The following is a 16,691-nucleotide window of genomic DNA, read 5'->3' on the forward strand; positions in this document are numbered from 1 at the left end:
AAGTTAATAGTATGTAAGTAAGTATGAGTTCTGTTTCAAATTTTCTCACAACATAAACTTATTACGGGACGTGTAACGATTAAAAGATGGCGTTAGTTGTCAAATATTCCAGTGGCATCAGTTATTATTTTGAGGATATCTATATTATTGTGATTTCTGGTAACCTTAGGTAGTCTTTTCTCGTAAAGTGATTTTTTTAATATAATTATTTAATTATGTTACATACGGAAAATATACTAATATAAAGAACATCATTAGTCTTCATTAGTATCAGTAACCTACGTATTATGAACCTATAAATTATCACAAGAATTTTACCACTGAGAAAATATCAAAACTGTTTTTCAAAGAATAACTAAGGGTTCCTATTACTATCTTCACTTTATAGGTTACATTGTAACTTATTAACTGTGTTACCTAGCAACTGGCAGCAATTTGATAAAATGTCATGCGGTGATAAAGTTGCAAACTTGGAACTCCAATAGCGTCGCAGTAACGTGTTGCAGTAATTTATAGCAGATATAACACTCGAATGTCCCGAACTTCACTAACTTTATATTGTAGTTGAAACTATGTATCGTTTGTATGTGCATATCTCGATAGTTGTTACTTATCGATGTTATAACTTGGGTGGGAACCTTCTTGGTATTTGTGGGGGAAATTATAATATAAAAATAAATTTTTTAGCTATTATTTTTTTTCAAGAACTATCTGCCCTGATTTGTATGTGGTTTGCCATAATCCTAATCATAATAAAAATACGATGGAAACGGCCGGTTTAAAATGGCCTAGCATGGTTATTGTTAAAACTCCCTAATTGTTGGAAATTAGAGCAGGACTTTGTCCAGTGATAAGACAATGAAAGATGTATTTACGTCACTTTAAAGTATATATTCGTTTATTTGACACATTAATTGTTCCACAATGGAATGCACGTGAATGAACATACTCGTATACTTATTATACAGGTATAATAAGTATACGAGTATGGTTTTTTTTGTATCTAAGTACCTATCAACTACAGTTAGCAAAAAAGTCATAACCGATCCCAGAAAAATACTTAAATATAGTATTTCTTTATAAGTCGTAGTATGAATCTTTGTCAGACAAAAGATATTAATCGGTATGAAAAACTACAATGGTAGAGTCGACGTAGCGTCGCCGGAACGTCGAATATCCGCCTCAATCAAATTCACTACCGCCGTGTTTGCCTCATACAGTAGATCAAATACGCTGGATGCGTCATATTTAAACAATGAATTCATTTAGACACTGTGGCTTTGGATAATGAAATTTTAAACAGTGTAAAGCATACTGTCCAATGTGATTTACTATTTAGATGATCACAAATCAATACGTGATTACCTAAACAGTAGAACAGTTATAGTTGACATCCTCGGTAGCGTACTTATAAACGTACATGGTACGAGTAAGATTACAGATCGGGCCAAAATAATTGCGACGGGGTTCTTCCATTTTAGCCAAAAAATATTCAATCGCAGCTCGGAGTCAGGACGTTGGCGGTGTGATACCCCCGTTGCCGTTGGTCCTTCAATGTACGATTGACCTGTCAGATTTTTTAATTACTTGTATTTTTTTTTGTTATCCTTACAGCAAAAAACACAGACGGTGAGTAAGTTTAGCTGAGAATTAAATACCTCATATAAATTTTTCTTTTACGGACATTAGTTTACGCGTGGTTACTTACTTGCTCGTAAGCCAATTTTATTATTAAGTTAGTAAAACTCTTTTTGTACACTTAATAATAATAATAATATCAGCCCTGTATTATATACTTGCCCACTGCTGAGCACGGGCCTCCTCTACTACTGAGAGGGATTAGGCCTTAGTCCACCACGCTGGCCTAGTGCGGATTGGTAGACTTCACACACCTTCGAAATTCCTATAGAGAACTTCTCTTCTCTTTGTACACTTGATTCGATCATAATTACCATCTTCTCATCTCATGAGTATAAAACTAGCCTAGGATAAATAGAAGTTGACGATGCAAGAGCAAGCCTACAAAGCAGAGAACAACCAGTGGGGGCTTTAGGAGTCGCGATCGCGGAAGCCGGGTTAACTGGTCTCTACAGCCTACTGCTGAGCCCCCTCTTCTACTGAAGGAGCTTAGGCATTGATCCACCACGCCAGTATTACTACTAGTCTAACTTCACATACCCTCGATATGTTTTCGGACGATTTTCTTGTACATACATATAGGTTTCTTTAGGACGTTTCCTTCACCATAAAGCGAACGATAATTATTGAAAATCCTCTCTGATACAAACTAATTGGACTTGTAGCAATATCTAGCGTTACTAGATCTGTGTTATTAGCCCACGGCACGGTCGATACGATCCGACGGAACCCGCTGAATGGGGGAATTCACAACTTTCATTAAACGTATTTGTTTTAAGCGAAAGATTTCGCGATAACGTTCCGTTATGTTTATTTCCGTCGACATTATGTTTTTATGCATGCGATGTTTTTTAAGGGGGTGAAGGGCGAAGTTCGTATGTAAATTGTTACTTAACAATAATATCAGCACTGTATTATGTACCGTCCCATTGCTGGACATGGTCCTCCTTTACTACTAAAAGAGTGAGGCTTTAGTCCGCCATGCAGACCTAGTGCGGATTGGTAGACTTCACATACCCTCCAAATTCCTATAAAGAACTTCACCGTTAACGCAATCGATTCCTAATTAACAAAGAATACTCACATAACTTAAGAACAGTAAGAGGTGCGTACCCTTTGTATTGAATTTGCAGACATTCTTCTCGGCAGTCCGTTCCCCTCCAAACTAGTCTATGGCTGCTTGTCACTTATAAAAAAAAAGTCCTAAAGGAATTTTGGACAGTCGGTGGATTCGTCATCCAGGTCTCACATTAGGAGATATGGATCGACGTACTTTCTAGTGTTTTTTTTATTTTATTCATTGTTTTTAAATAATACTTTCAGTTAAACTGATAGAAATTTACAGGGTAATTTTTACATTGCATAAATGAAACCATACATTTGTCTTCATAAAAACAATACTTTATTGAAGAGTATTAAAAACAATTTAGTTTAAAGCATACAAAATACTAACATTTTGCTGTATTTCACTAAATAGGAATGTCCTGTGTGTTTATCATTACATGATAAAATAAATTGGAGTGCAGGCAAAACAGATTCAAAGCTATTTAATCAAAAGGCTTTTAGTGAATGCAGTAGATACTAGACACGGTTGATGAGATGTAAAAGCGAATACGATGCCAAATTTCTGGTTTATGATAACATTTTGAATATAAATTGAAAACCATTACAGATAAAAGGCATTGATTCACAAAGGGATGGAAAATTTTAGCTCTAGCGATCATTGAGGGAGCAAATACCAGCAACACCAGCTTTTAGTTTCATTGTATTGTCAGCTGCCAGTGCCTTAGCTTAACCAAGAAAATAAAAAAAATCTTTTGGTGCGCTTCTTTAGCTTTAACGTTGTAAAGTAACCGTTCTTTGTAGAAAAAAATAGTTCTTTATTTTTCCACATGGCCAGGTTTTTTATTTTCCTGCTCAGGCTGTAAATAACATAATATCCAGTGTACTTAGACGTGCTAGGATAAAAGTAAATAAAAATAAAGCATAACTTTATTATAAAAAATATGTATTGTATTTATTTCACAAACCGCGTGCCTTACCGCATTAGTTTCTGAACAAAGCCAGCAATTCTTTTGGATTCCTTTCGTTCTCAATTCGTGTTCAGTCGGGCGTTAAAATTATTTATATATCCCGAGGATAATACTGTGTAATCTCTATATAATACGGTAGCTTTTGGCTTGTATATTGTAAATATTGTTTTATCAACCCTTCAACACACTTTAGGGACTTCAGTCTGCCAGTTGCTAGACTGTAGTATTAAAAATTAAGTATTTTGTATAATGTCTGAATAAATTTTATAAAGAAAGAAAATACAAACGACAGTGGCACATATTACCGTTTATTATTCCCAAGATTATTTTAAATATAAATAATGATTATATAAAAAAGCGATATTGCGCCTTTGAGACGTTGCGATGGTCTGTTATCTTATTTTTTTCTAGACATTTTTCACTCGTTGTGGTAATGGTTTTGCTAATATTATGCCTAACCGCAGGTGCATTATGTAGTTAGAAAAAATATTTTATCTAGTTTTGCTACAGTGTCCTCATCATCATTGGCCTATTGTAGATGATTTAAACAGCGTGAACTTTTGGGGGTTGTTCTGACACTTTCTTTGACGGCTGTAGTTAATGTAATGAAACAGGGTAATAGATACAATCACTAATTTAATAAATTGTCTACAACATAAACATAAGTCAATGATAAGACTCGATAGGCCTCGAGTTAGAGATATAATCAAAAATCATTCAATGTTACATAATGTTAGATTTAAAGCTTTGTAATATTCCTATACTGCCCTGCTAAGCGCAAAAGCAATATGTCAGGGAATCCTTATTTCGAGATAATCGAAGTTTTGTAAATATAGTTTTATAGTTTTGTATGTAAAACTGAGATAGAGAAACACTTTTTTAAACAAGTTCTAAACAAGATACCGATATTTAGGTAAGTGCATTGTATGAGTATTTCTTTAAGCTATCTGACGATATAAAAATCAAGTTTTGTTTTTTTTTGAGATACCGCTATTGTGCTTCGCACTTCAGTGTACCAAACATTTGCTACCGTCATAACTCATAAAATTCGACAGTCCAGATGGAGTCTCGATTGACCAGAGATTATTTCTCGCCAGTCAACACAATAGTGCAGTATCCTATGCTTGATTTTATACCTAGTTTTATTTGAAACAGAAAATAATATAAGAAAGAAATTTTGTGCAATCAGTGGCAAATTCATACTTGAAATATTGTTGTTAGCGAAAGTGGAAGCGTGTTGGGTTATCGCGCTATTTCTTTCTAACGCACGCAGCGTTATGGCCGGTGAAAATCAGTGACGTCACAGTTTGCTATTACTGTTATTTGGCAGCTACCATTTCTACTAAATTTCAAATTTTAGATGACATACATTTTTGATAAATATGTTTAAAAAAGTTATCAACTTATTATGTTGGTGAGTTCGAAACCGTAAATACATAAATATACCATGATTGTTATTCGGACGGATACAAATATCAAACAACCAACATAATCTAAAGAGCGCACGTAGAATAAGAGTTTCGTGTGGAAAATGTCATTCTCAGATACCATTTTTCTTCCTTCCTTTTCATGAAGTGTTAAGCGCACTCACGTTGTCTCTAGTGTTGTGAGATCATCCAGCATGAAAGGATTATAACATAAAAATGATATATTTGGCTTAGCAGATGCTGTTGTAAAGTCTCTTCCAGAGTTTAATGGTGCTTTTAATTTCAATTCGATAGAAAACATTATGATACAAAGACCTATGTTTATTTAGATTACATACTATTTGGTTTCCAGATTTAATAAAATGTAAACTGATTATTTTAATGTTTAATTACAGTCCCGGATCTTGATTTATTGGAGGTGGGGCAAAACCTGGATAATGCTGCCCCCGACCACCTATATTTTTACCTTTGTCATCATCATCACCATCATTTCGCGCCCCACGGGAATTATTTTATGTGTTTAATTTCCGCCCTATGAATTTGTTGCCCAGGGCACAGGCCCTGGCTTGCCCCCCCCCCCCCTCTAGATCCGAGGCTGTTTAATTATTTTATGACATATTTTATGAATTCTATTGAAATAAAATGAAATATTATTCAATGCAGATAGAGATTTGATCAATGACCTACAGATCCGGCTATTTTATCGGGACATAAAGTGGTTGTATTTGTGGGCAATAAGGGCGGAAGTCAATGCTAATAAAACGTGTCGCTAGGAAGTACGACAAGTTAGGTCATAAACTGAACCTATCTGATTTCGGTTAACGGCTTTGTAATCAAACTGAATCAGCTAATAGTACTGTATGAGTATAATGTAAGAGTTTGTTTAGATTTTCAAGGGCTCGGAAGGTTAATTTTATCAACGACTGATTTGCTTATGGTTCTGTCAACAATAAAGTCCGTCTCCATGATTAATAGTAGTTTGTATGGTATTTAAAAAAAGTGTAATTCGTTACTAACAAAATATTTTTTAAATGGAACAGTACTGTATTGCTCGCTTCGCCCGGAGCAATTTAATTTTTATTGCTGTTGTATGACGAGACGGTCATGTCGTTCGCCTGATAGTAAACGATACGACCATTAAACAGTATTACGAAGAACCGCGTGGCACTCCACTGCGCTCGCCATCCGACATAAGATGTTTAGTCTCAAAATGTCTAGTTATTATTTGATTAGACAAAATAATATACTTTTAATAGGTAAACCTAGTGTAGTAGTTTTAGAGGGTCATTTTGAAATTGTGGTAATAAATGAAACCACATACTGGTCTTTACCTCCGGTAACATTGTATTACAAATCATTCATGAATAACGAATATTTTCACTCAATAGGTATCTCGGTTTTTTCTGTTTTTTTTTTCTCGTTTAAGGCGAATATGGCGGGAGCATAGGTGTATTTCTGATTGAAAGTGTGATGCTGCCGCTGCAACGAATTCTTTTAGCGTAGTAGTAGTAGCATTAGAGTGTATAGAACTAAAGTTACTTTTCATTGAGATATTGTTCGTAACCTACACGTTTTTATTTTACATCTACTGTTCTAGTATTGTAAATTGTTATTTTCAAGATAATAGGTTTATAGTTTCACGTAACGAAATCTCAAATGTCACTATACTTATAGCCCATTTAGAATAGTCTTTCCCTCTAGACTTATCATTGGACGTTTCCGTCTTGAGCAAATTGGAAGTGTCTTCCCAGTTTACAACCCTCACTAGTTTCTGTAACACTGAATACGAATATAAAGCGTCTCATTTTTTTCTGTAATACTGTCATTTGATTCTGGAGCTTGCCAGCGCGTTTACGATTGTTAGGCACCGCGTAAATGCTGTCTATATCTAGTCCCAAAATGCAGCGGCGAAAATTAAATATTTACTTATAATAAGTACAATTATACGTAAATATTTAATTTAAGATTATTTTTTTTCATCTAAATTTATTCTTGTTTTCTTATGTAAAGATGTAAGCGTCTGCGTAGTACCTTAGAAAACGTGACGAGACACCTTAAGAGTACTGGCGATTTTCCTTGACACTAAGGACTGATTTTTCAATTAAGATAAAATTCATTCGTACGATAAGGTACAATACAAACGACTTACAAAGATGCTTACAAATGACAGTTGTATGCATGTTTGTATAAAGTTGTTTATTTGTATCTCTTTCATTCACTCAGGTAATCATTTACGTTATTAAAAAGTTAGCTAGTTAAAAGGTCGAATTATCCAAATAGCTGCTATCTCTAATTCTCATTTGTTTTGTCGCAGTTTTATCTAGATTTAATACAAAAGCGGATGCGACATATCTGTGTTACTCGGGGCGCGCGTATACCATTAATAAAGAAGTTCGCGACGTGTGGTCTAGGCGTCCTCTCGGTCTAGATTTAGCAAGTCATGCTCGCTTACGTTAGTTTTATGCTAATACGTGTTGTTTTCGACAAATAAAGTAATTCGGTGTGGTCTGGAAGGTTTAATTTCGCCCATCTTTTGTGGAAAGATGAAATTTTTCGAAAGGGAAGTCAACACACCATTTAGGCACTAATATGCATAAATAGATCTGCAAATCGTTCTGATGAGACTTAGATTCTACATAAAATCTATATAAAGGCAAGTCGGCAGGAATCGGGTTGTATGGACTCTTCACCGCTGCATTTTTTATGGTTTCTTTCATAAATACTATATTTTTTATTTTTTTATGTTTTTCATACACAATATGTAACAGCGGACTAAAAGCAAGAAGCATTTTCTGTCAGTTTATTTTAATACAAGCCCCATTTAATTTATATGTAGGGAAATGCTTTTTGGATGTCGAAATAATTTTTTAGACAGTCCGACCCGTAATTATGAAGGCTGCAAAGTGCGCAACCTCAGTAATCGTCTACCAACTCGCATTTAGCCAGCGTGGTACTAAGATCTAAACCCTTTTCGTAGTAGAGAATGTGCGTGCCTAGTAATGAGACAGTATATAAAACAGGGCTGATCATAAATACATTCGCATAATGTTAATGTTTTTTTTTATTGAACATAATATTCTTGTGTAGGTTTGAATATGTGCTTGTTACGGCTATAATTAGGCTAACCATGGATCTGTGCTCTATATTTCCGGTCGATATTTGGCCAAGGTGAGTCCTTGACATATCTCTGCTAACATCACCATTTTATAGTATTATGTAAGGTATAGTAATTATATTCCATTCACAAGGCACAGCGAGATTTTTGCTTTGACGAAACGAGGCAGAAGTCACGTATCTTACAACATGACGTAAGCGAATTGCTGTGTATTTATTGTTATGCCTTCTTTAGAAATAATGATTTCTTATGTTTACGCGAATGTTAGACATTGAAATTAAACTAATTTTCGGATTCTATCGCGGTGCTAGTATTTTATTTTCTCCCGACGTTTCGAAGACTTTGCAGCCTTTATGGTCACGGGGGGACTGAGGTGTTGTTCATCCGTAAAGTCAAAGTTACAATATCTACCTACATTTTACAATTATACAACTTTTTTAAATTTTTTAAATTTTAGCTGTTGGTGGTCCGATCTACGCAGAATGAGCTCACAGTGTCTTGAAGTCTGGCAGCCGGTCTTTTGGGTTCCGATTTAATTAAATGTAGAACTGGATCCCAGGCTTGTGCAAGCTTCCAACCATCTTCCCTATTGAAATTAGGATGTTTTTAATTTCAATAGCCTCGCGAATCATCCTAGGCAGGAATCGGTGTTCTTTGGCGAGGATTTGTGGCTTGTCTAGTCGCAGATAATGATTGGCGCCTCCCTCAGAGTGTTCAGCGACTGCAGACTTCGTCGAGCGTCGGTGTTTCACGTCAGCTATATGTTCTTTTACGCGGGTCCCTATATTTCTTTTTGTTTGCCCGATATAAGAGAACACAATAAATCTCTTGCTTTCTTAGATGTTTTAATCATCCGTAATCCTAATCAGACCTTAAGTCATACTGTATATCGGAAACAGACCCATACTGATAAATATCTGAACGGTGAATCTCATCACCACCCAAAACAGTTAGCTACCGTGGGCAAATCTTTGTTTCAGAGAGCACAAGGAATCTGTGACGAGAAACACCTGGCCGCTGAGCTGCAACATGTCAAGCAAGTACTGCGAGACAACAAGCTCCAAATTCCACGCCGCCGTCACAGAAACCGAGTGAAACCAGCCACAGTTGAACGTGTTCCGGTTGTATTACCATATGTAAGAGGAGTCACCGACAAGATTGGCTACATCCTGAAGCGTGCTTCCATAAAAACTTATTTTAAGCCGCCTAAGAAGATTAGTCAATTTTTACCACCTGTCAAGTGTCACATACCTCTACAAGAACCGGGAGTATACAAAATAGATTGCAACTGTGGCCTCTCTTATATCGGGCAAACAAAAAGAAATATAGGGACCCGCGTAAAAGAACATATAGCTGACGTGAAACACCGACGCTCGACGAAGTCTGCAGTCGCTGAACACTCTGAGGGAGGCGCCAATCATTATCTGCGACTAGACAAGCTACAAATCCTCGCCAAAGAACACCGATTCCTGCCTAGGATGATTCGCGAGGCTATTGAAATTAATAAACATCCTAATTTCAATAGGGAAGATGGTTGGAAGCTTGCACAAGCCTGGGATCCAGTTCTACATTTAATTAAATCGGAACCCAAAAGACCGGCTGCCAGACTTCAAGACACTGTGAGCTCATTCTGCGTAGATCGGACCACCAACAGCTAAAATTTAAAAAATTTAAAAAGTTGTATAATTGTAAAATGTAGGTAGATATTGTAACTTTGACTTTACGGATGAACAACACCTCAGTCCCCCCCGTGACCATGAAGGCTGCAAAGTCTTCGAAACGTCGGGAGAAAATAAAATACTAGCACCGCGATAGAATCCGAAAATTAGTTTAATTTCAATGTTCTTTAGAAATGTTTTTGTAAGCATCGGTGGTTCAGTGGTAGAATGCTCGCCTGCCACGCGGGCGGCCCGGGTTCGATTCCCGGCCGATGCATATTTTTGAGCCGAGTTTTTTTAACCCCTAAATACGAGGGGTTTTATAAGTTTAACTCTTGTATCTCTATATCTGTAATCGTAACTTCTAAACGAATGAAACAATTTTGATTTCGTTTCTTAGATGAATTGACCAAGAGTGTTCTGAGATATCTTAGAAAATATGTTCAATGTTCAGTTCTTTAAAGATCATTTTATTGGAGTTTTAATATTATTGGTTCAGCAAAATATCTTCACTGCGAGTGCTTAGGTGTTGGTAAATTATATGAGCGTTACATATTGGATCTACCATGTCATATGGCATAACTCATCATCATTGCAGTGAAGTTCCTACAATTGTGATTAGGATATAAAAATACACGAAAATACATGAACGCCTGCTTACAATGTTTGTTGAACTTTGCAGGTTTTCTGTATCTATGTACCCATGTATATAATAAAATCGTAAAATTGTTGTACCTAAATCATCATCATCATCATCCACTGCTGAACATGAGTGTCCTCCAAAGATTTCCAGATCCCTTGTACCTAAAAAAAACCTTTTTTTAAAATTTGCTAGAAGACGCGACGAATATAATATAATAGATCGCAAAAATTCTATTTTTGAATTCATTGGTGTAATTTAAAACTACTAGATTAAGAATTTAATAACTGAAAAATATAAAGCTTTATTTTGTATAATATGCAGGGTAAATAGGGGAATACAGACACGCGGGGGAGACAGGCCACACGTGTGCTGTATTACGGGGAGGTTTATTGGAAGAGGTATAACAGAATTAATCTAAGTTAAAACAGACGAGGTACGAGGCGAGGGCAGGGCTAGTATTAAATATTTATGTTTATAACTAACTGCTATATTCAAATCCCAATCTTTGTTTGCGATTTATTTCAAAAATGGATCAATCACTTAACTGGCGGTAGGTCTCTCATATGTTCGGAGGAGATCTCTCGTTGCCGGCCGTGGTCGCTTCCATGGTCGGCAGTCAGGAGGCCTGGCGTGCGGTGGCCCACTTCTGCGAGGTGGTCCTCTCGCAGAAGGAGAGTGCCGAGAGGGATCGAGAGAGAGAGGATCCCTCCCGCCGTCAGAGGAGACGAAGGAGGCGCCGGGTAGACGACTGACCGGCGTCTCCCGCCCTGTGGAATGGGGGCGTTTGAAGAATTCCACCACGGTTTCCCCTGCCTGTCGTAAGAGGCGACTAATAGGGGCCACGAAGGGAGTCGTCGGCGGGCAGCAGGGGGCTGTCCGCCCTACTGCATTTTTGTGCATCCTTGCACATTTTTCGGTTGACCCCGGGATGGACGGCAGTGTGTAGTTGGCCTCATGCTGCCGTAGACGCCGAGGGCGTCCTTCGGTACGTGGGGGCTTCTGAGCCCCCATAGGAGACGGGCCGCAAGGCGGCACCGCGCAGGGGCGGCTGCGGACGAATACTTAGACACTTCCGTCAGAGGAAGCCCGCAGTCGCCCCTAATGCGTCGAAGAGGGCCACCGCGGAGTTTTAGCTGGTAGGCCGTGCATGGGTTAGTTGTACTCGGGTTAGGGACTCGGCCCGGCGGTCGCCCGAAGGTCGTCATCAAATCCGGGCGGCTCAACGCCGGGCCGTAAGGCACGGTTACCCCAGCATAACCGCTCAGTCGTCCCCCACGAAGGCTGGGCGGTAGTAATAAGGGACTTTCTCCGCGATACCAAAAAAAAAAAAAAAGAAAGGTCTCTCATATGTGAGAGTCCGCCTGGGTAGGTACCACCGCAATATTTCTGGTGCCCAGCTGCAGTGTGTAGTCACTGTTGTGTTCCGGTTTGAAGGATATTGTAGCCAGTGTACCGGACATAATAAGACTTAACATCTCATGTCTCAGAATGGTGAGTGTAGTAGCATACCGAACAATACTTTGTAATTCAAGGTGTTGGATGAATATCTACTGTTTATGGGCAGTGGTATCGCTTACCATCAGGTGAACGACAAGCTCGTCTTGTCATGTAAAGCGATAAAAAAAACCAGAACAATATATTTTTCCAATGAGTTATTTTGAGTGGTTTTTTTTTTTGAATCAGATTGAAGACTGAGTTTGGAATCGTTTATTGAAAACGGCTGTTGTCACGTTTTTATTGATTAGAAACTATTATGATTATAATAAAGTGTATTTATTGAGAATTTTAGTAATGTGGTTTCAAGCATCGGTGGTTAACCTAAAGCATTGATCTCACTTACATACCTTCTACAAAAAACTAATGCATCGGCCGGGAATCGAACCCGGGCCGCCCGCGTGGCAGGCGAGCATTCTACCACTGAACCACCGATGCTTGTGAAGATGTTACTAAATAATGCACATAAACACGTTCGGATCCATTCACTTCCATCTCGTAATGACGTTGCACAGCGCTTATCATATTGAAAGTACACTCTACATCCACGTTCTAAGCAAAAGACAGTCTTCCCCCTTTTGTAAATATTAGAGATGGCCATGACTCTGGATTTCCAGGATGCAATGCTTTCAATCAAAACAATACCCTTGAAGTGATAATAGAAGCCCATCCTTCAAATAGCAGAAGCCCAAAAGCAGATCTGCATAACAAAAACAGTTTGCATAGGCCTAAGCATTTTCAGAGTTAACAGCACCATAAGGTATGTCCATCAGTCCCTTTTGATAAGGGTGCCAATAAGTACCTGAAAGCCATAGCATTGAAAAATGTAGAGTTTGAAAATGAACCATAGTATACCAACCAAAGAATCATAGAATGATGCACCATAGTGCATCTCTACAAAACGATCTACCTTATACTTAAAAAAGACTGCATCGGCCGGGAATCGAACCCGGGCCGCCCGCGTGGCAGGCGAGCATTCTACCACTGAACCACCGATGCTTATGAAGATGGTACCAAATAATGCACATAAACACGTGTGGAATCATTCGCTTTCATTTCGTAATGACGTTACACAGCGCTTATCATTTTGAAAGTACACTCTACATCGACTTTCTAAGCAAAGCCGTCCTTTGCCCTTTTCTGCACATTAGAGATGGTTTCATGGCCTGGATTCCCAGGATGGTATGCTTTCCGTCAGACCAATTCCTCTTAAATAATTAGCAGCCCATTTTTCAAATGGCAGAAACTCAAACTCAACGCAACAAAAAATATATTTGTAGAGTTCTGAGAGGCTTCAGAGTAACAGCTGAGATAATTGTATGTGTAGTCAACCACAAAAGTAGCTCAATAAATTCAGATTATCAAATAGTTTATATACGTTAAGTTAAATGGAAATCCTTTTTCTTTGTGTAAAATGAAGTATGACCCTATATTTTACTTTTGTAGATATTTTTTTTAAATATACTGTATAGGCGATTTGAAGGTTGATTTTATTTAACTAAATATGTGAGTAACTGTACATTAGTTCTTTTTGGCTTTGGGACCAACGAATACCATATTTGCTGAAAGCCATACTATTAAAAAAATATCGTCAGTAATTATCTATGTAGAGTTAGATCAGAAGCGGTAGAGACGCACCATAGATACATAACTACCTTATTTCTCCCCAACACAATATTTGTGCGCTCCGTCTTCATACCGAATGCAAGCTCAAGGAAGGGAGAACTATAGTCGCAGGTCGAGGCACACAGAGCAGTGCGCATAACTCACAGTTGTATAACATATTGAGGCCTAAAAGCGTCCATGAACATTTCCCCTCGGTCCATTTTAAGAAGTTCCCATCCTTCCCCTTCTCCACATTCCCTTAATCTTCTTTCCCTCATTTCCTTCTTCATCCTCATCAGGGCCGCTGCGGAAGCTTAGCTGGGGGATCGCCTCTAAGAGACCCCCGATGATACAGCAGCAGTTCCTAAAAAAACTAACTTCCTTAAAACAAAAAACATTGCATCGGCCGGGAATCGAACCCGGGCCGCCCGCGTGGCAGGCGAGCATTCTACCACTGAACCACCGATGCTTGTTGTAATTCTACCAAAGAAGACTTCACATATTCATATCCATTCACTTTAGTATTACCAAATAAACATTACACTGACGGTATACATCGCTAAAGCATATTCCAACATCAATTGAAAGTGGTATTCAAGATATTCTAGAAAAAGTAGTTTTAGTTCACGTTAAAGTCAATTTTCATACTAAAAAGAGCCATAATATCCGGGAATGATTCTTTCCAAAAAAAGAATTTTCAAAGTCGGAGCAAATGTTTTACAGATCAGAGCGTTCACAGTTTCCGCAAGGCAGAGGTGGTACAGTCAGCAACAGAAGTCGTTGAACATAATTTGTTTCCAATATTTCCTAATCATTATCATTCACCATAAGTTACTGATTAATTTAAATACAAAACAACTTGACATAATTGAACTACAAAAGTAGCTGAACGCCGTCAAAACATTCACTGCTAAACATTACTAGCAATTTTTTATGATCTGTAATAAATACAAATGTGGCTAAAATTAGCAAATTCTTTGTTTTATATACAAGCTTTTTTTCCAACAGTCCAGAATATCAATTAAATTGTTATTTCATAACATACTGGCTCGCTACTCCGCCTGCGTAAAAATGTTTTCAAGGACTAAAGTCTTGCTTTATATTTACCCGGGATAGAAAGTATCGTATAGCGCTTAAGAGTAATGTAGCTTCCTATTAGTGAAATATTTTCAAAATCGGTTAAGCAGTTCCTGAGTTTAGCGCATTCAAACAAACAAACTCTTCAGATTTATATAATAGTATATATTTTAGTTAATAACCAGAATTATACATTTTTAAGTATGGACAAAACATCATAATACTTTAGTAAGTAATATTATAACATTAATAGGAATAGGTTAGTTACATTTTAAACATCCTATTTTATAGAGCACTGGCCGGTTTAAAGAACAAATATGTAAATTCAAAATTATTCTGGCAGGAGATTCTCTTCGAAGGATTCAACGTAAACGTCAGTTTCTTTTCAGCCAATCCTATACTTGGGTATCCATATTGAAATGATAACCTTAATCTGTACTCTTCTTTGGTAAGTGATTTATGGTCCGTTTCAATGTTCAGGTGTTTTGTAAATTAATATCTGTTCATCGACTTTTGTTGCTGATCGTACGTGATAAAATAATTCGAGCATGTCGGTAATAAAAAAAGACGCTAAAATAAGGGGTGCCTGAATACCTAGACCGGCCCTGGATGACTCATTAAAGATATTATCTTTTTTTAATAATTGATCGCTCGATAACCAATAAAGTTTTCCCATTTATGCTACAAGTGATTCCTGCAGATCTCTCGGGGAGGAGGAGAATGACAAGGGGGTGGTGGTGGTATTCTATTTTTATAATGTCTTACTTCTTCGTTTACGGACCTATTATAATAAAAAACAAAGATAGAATTTATCATCTCTGAAAGGAAGACTGGCCTTCGGAAGGGTTTTGAATGAGGTTAGAAGGTCCCATAAAAAATGCATCGGCCGGGAATCGAACCCGGGCCGCCCGCGTGGCAGGCGAGCATTCTACCACTGAACCACCGATGCTTATTTGCAACTGTCTAAAGAAGATATTAATTTACAACACAAATACATTCACTTGCCGTCGTTTCGCAAGAAACGTGACTTTACCTTCTCTAGAGAAACATACGGATGCATTTTACGTCATGAACTGCTGATTCCAATTGTAAATAATATAAATTCTTCAAGAACACATATTTCTTATTTACCTAGAGTGTATGAGTTGGTATTTTTTTCAATAATGATATATTAACAATTTAGACCATAGAAACAAACAGGTACATAACCATTTTGGAAAGAGTTTTAGTAAAGCAACCTCTCCGATTGAACGAGGAAAATGTTTGCCGCGAACTGACACCATTTAAACTCTTAAGGCCTATATTTTGTTTGACTGGGAGGATAGATAAGCGAAAACCATTTTAAATAAAACCTTTTTTAAATAACGGAGACAAACTTCACTTTTATTTATTTACATAAATGTTTCTTTTTGTTCGCGGATGTGCTTGCATAAAAGTTGGTAGTCGGGATAAAACGTAAGCAATTAGGGCTAATTAAGTTTTCTATTAGTTAAGAATTTCCCGTGTGTAATAGTATCCACAGAAGATGAATTAGCTAGTTGATACAAAAATAAAACAAAAGAAAACTACCGTTGAATAATTATAAAATACATTTAATTCACTACGCAAGCCATCTCTACAATTGATATTTGTTACAAATTAAGCTGATTAACAACAAACAGATATCATACCTGTTTGTTAATTAAGAGCGAGATGGATTTCATTAATAAAGAGCTGTTCGTTAGCCCGACGACATCGGCTCGTCGCAAATCAAATAGCAAACAACGCGCAGGCGCGGTACATGGTATTGTATGTTTACTTAAGTTCAAATTAAGAATATTTTTAACACTGCAGGAAGGGTAGAGAATTTATTGGGTATAATACTGGATAACTACGATTTATAGTAAATAACCTGTCATAATAGGTGGTTTGAGTAGAGTTCAGGGTTTAGTCAGTAAGGCATCGCGCCGACACTATCATCTGTGCAGTGCCTAAGTGCAGAAACATTACAATTACTATTCG

At 37.4% G+C, this 16,691-nt stretch overlaps 5 non-coding genes across 5 annotated transcripts; 1 reads left to right on the forward strand and 4 right to left on the reverse strand.

The window, feature by feature from the left end:
* Positions 1–10,077: 10,077 nt before the first annotated feature.
* Trnag-gcc lies at positions 10,078–10,148 on the forward strand. The gene has a single exon. It is a non-coding gene; the product is annotated as a tRNA-Gly (tRNA).
* Positions 10,149–12,375: 2,227 nt separating this feature from the next.
* Positions 12,376–12,446, reverse strand: Trnag-gcc. Its single transcript has one exon. It is a non-coding gene; the product is annotated as a tRNA-Gly (tRNA).
* A 490-nt stretch (positions 12,447–12,936) lies between these two features.
* Positions 12,937–13,007, reverse strand: Trnag-gcc. Its single transcript has one exon. It is a non-coding gene; the product is annotated as a tRNA-Gly (tRNA).
* Positions 13,008–14,011: 1,004 nt separating this feature from the next.
* Positions 14,012–14,082, reverse strand: Trnag-gcc. The gene has a single exon. It is a non-coding gene; the product is annotated as a tRNA-Gly (tRNA).
* A 1,486-nt stretch (positions 14,083–15,568) lies between these two features.
* Trnag-gcc lies at positions 15,569–15,639 on the reverse strand. Its single transcript has one exon. It is a non-coding gene; the product is annotated as a tRNA-Gly (tRNA).
* Positions 15,640–16,691: the final 1,052 nt, after the last annotated feature.

The sequence above is a fragment of the Manduca sexta genome, chromosome 21 (genome assembly GCF_014839805.1).
Source record: "Manduca sexta isolate Smith_Timp_Sample1 chromosome 21, JHU_Msex_v1.0, whole genome shotgun sequence".
Classification (NCBI taxonomy): Eukaryota; Metazoa; Arthropoda; class Insecta; order Lepidoptera; family Sphingidae; genus Manduca; species Manduca sexta.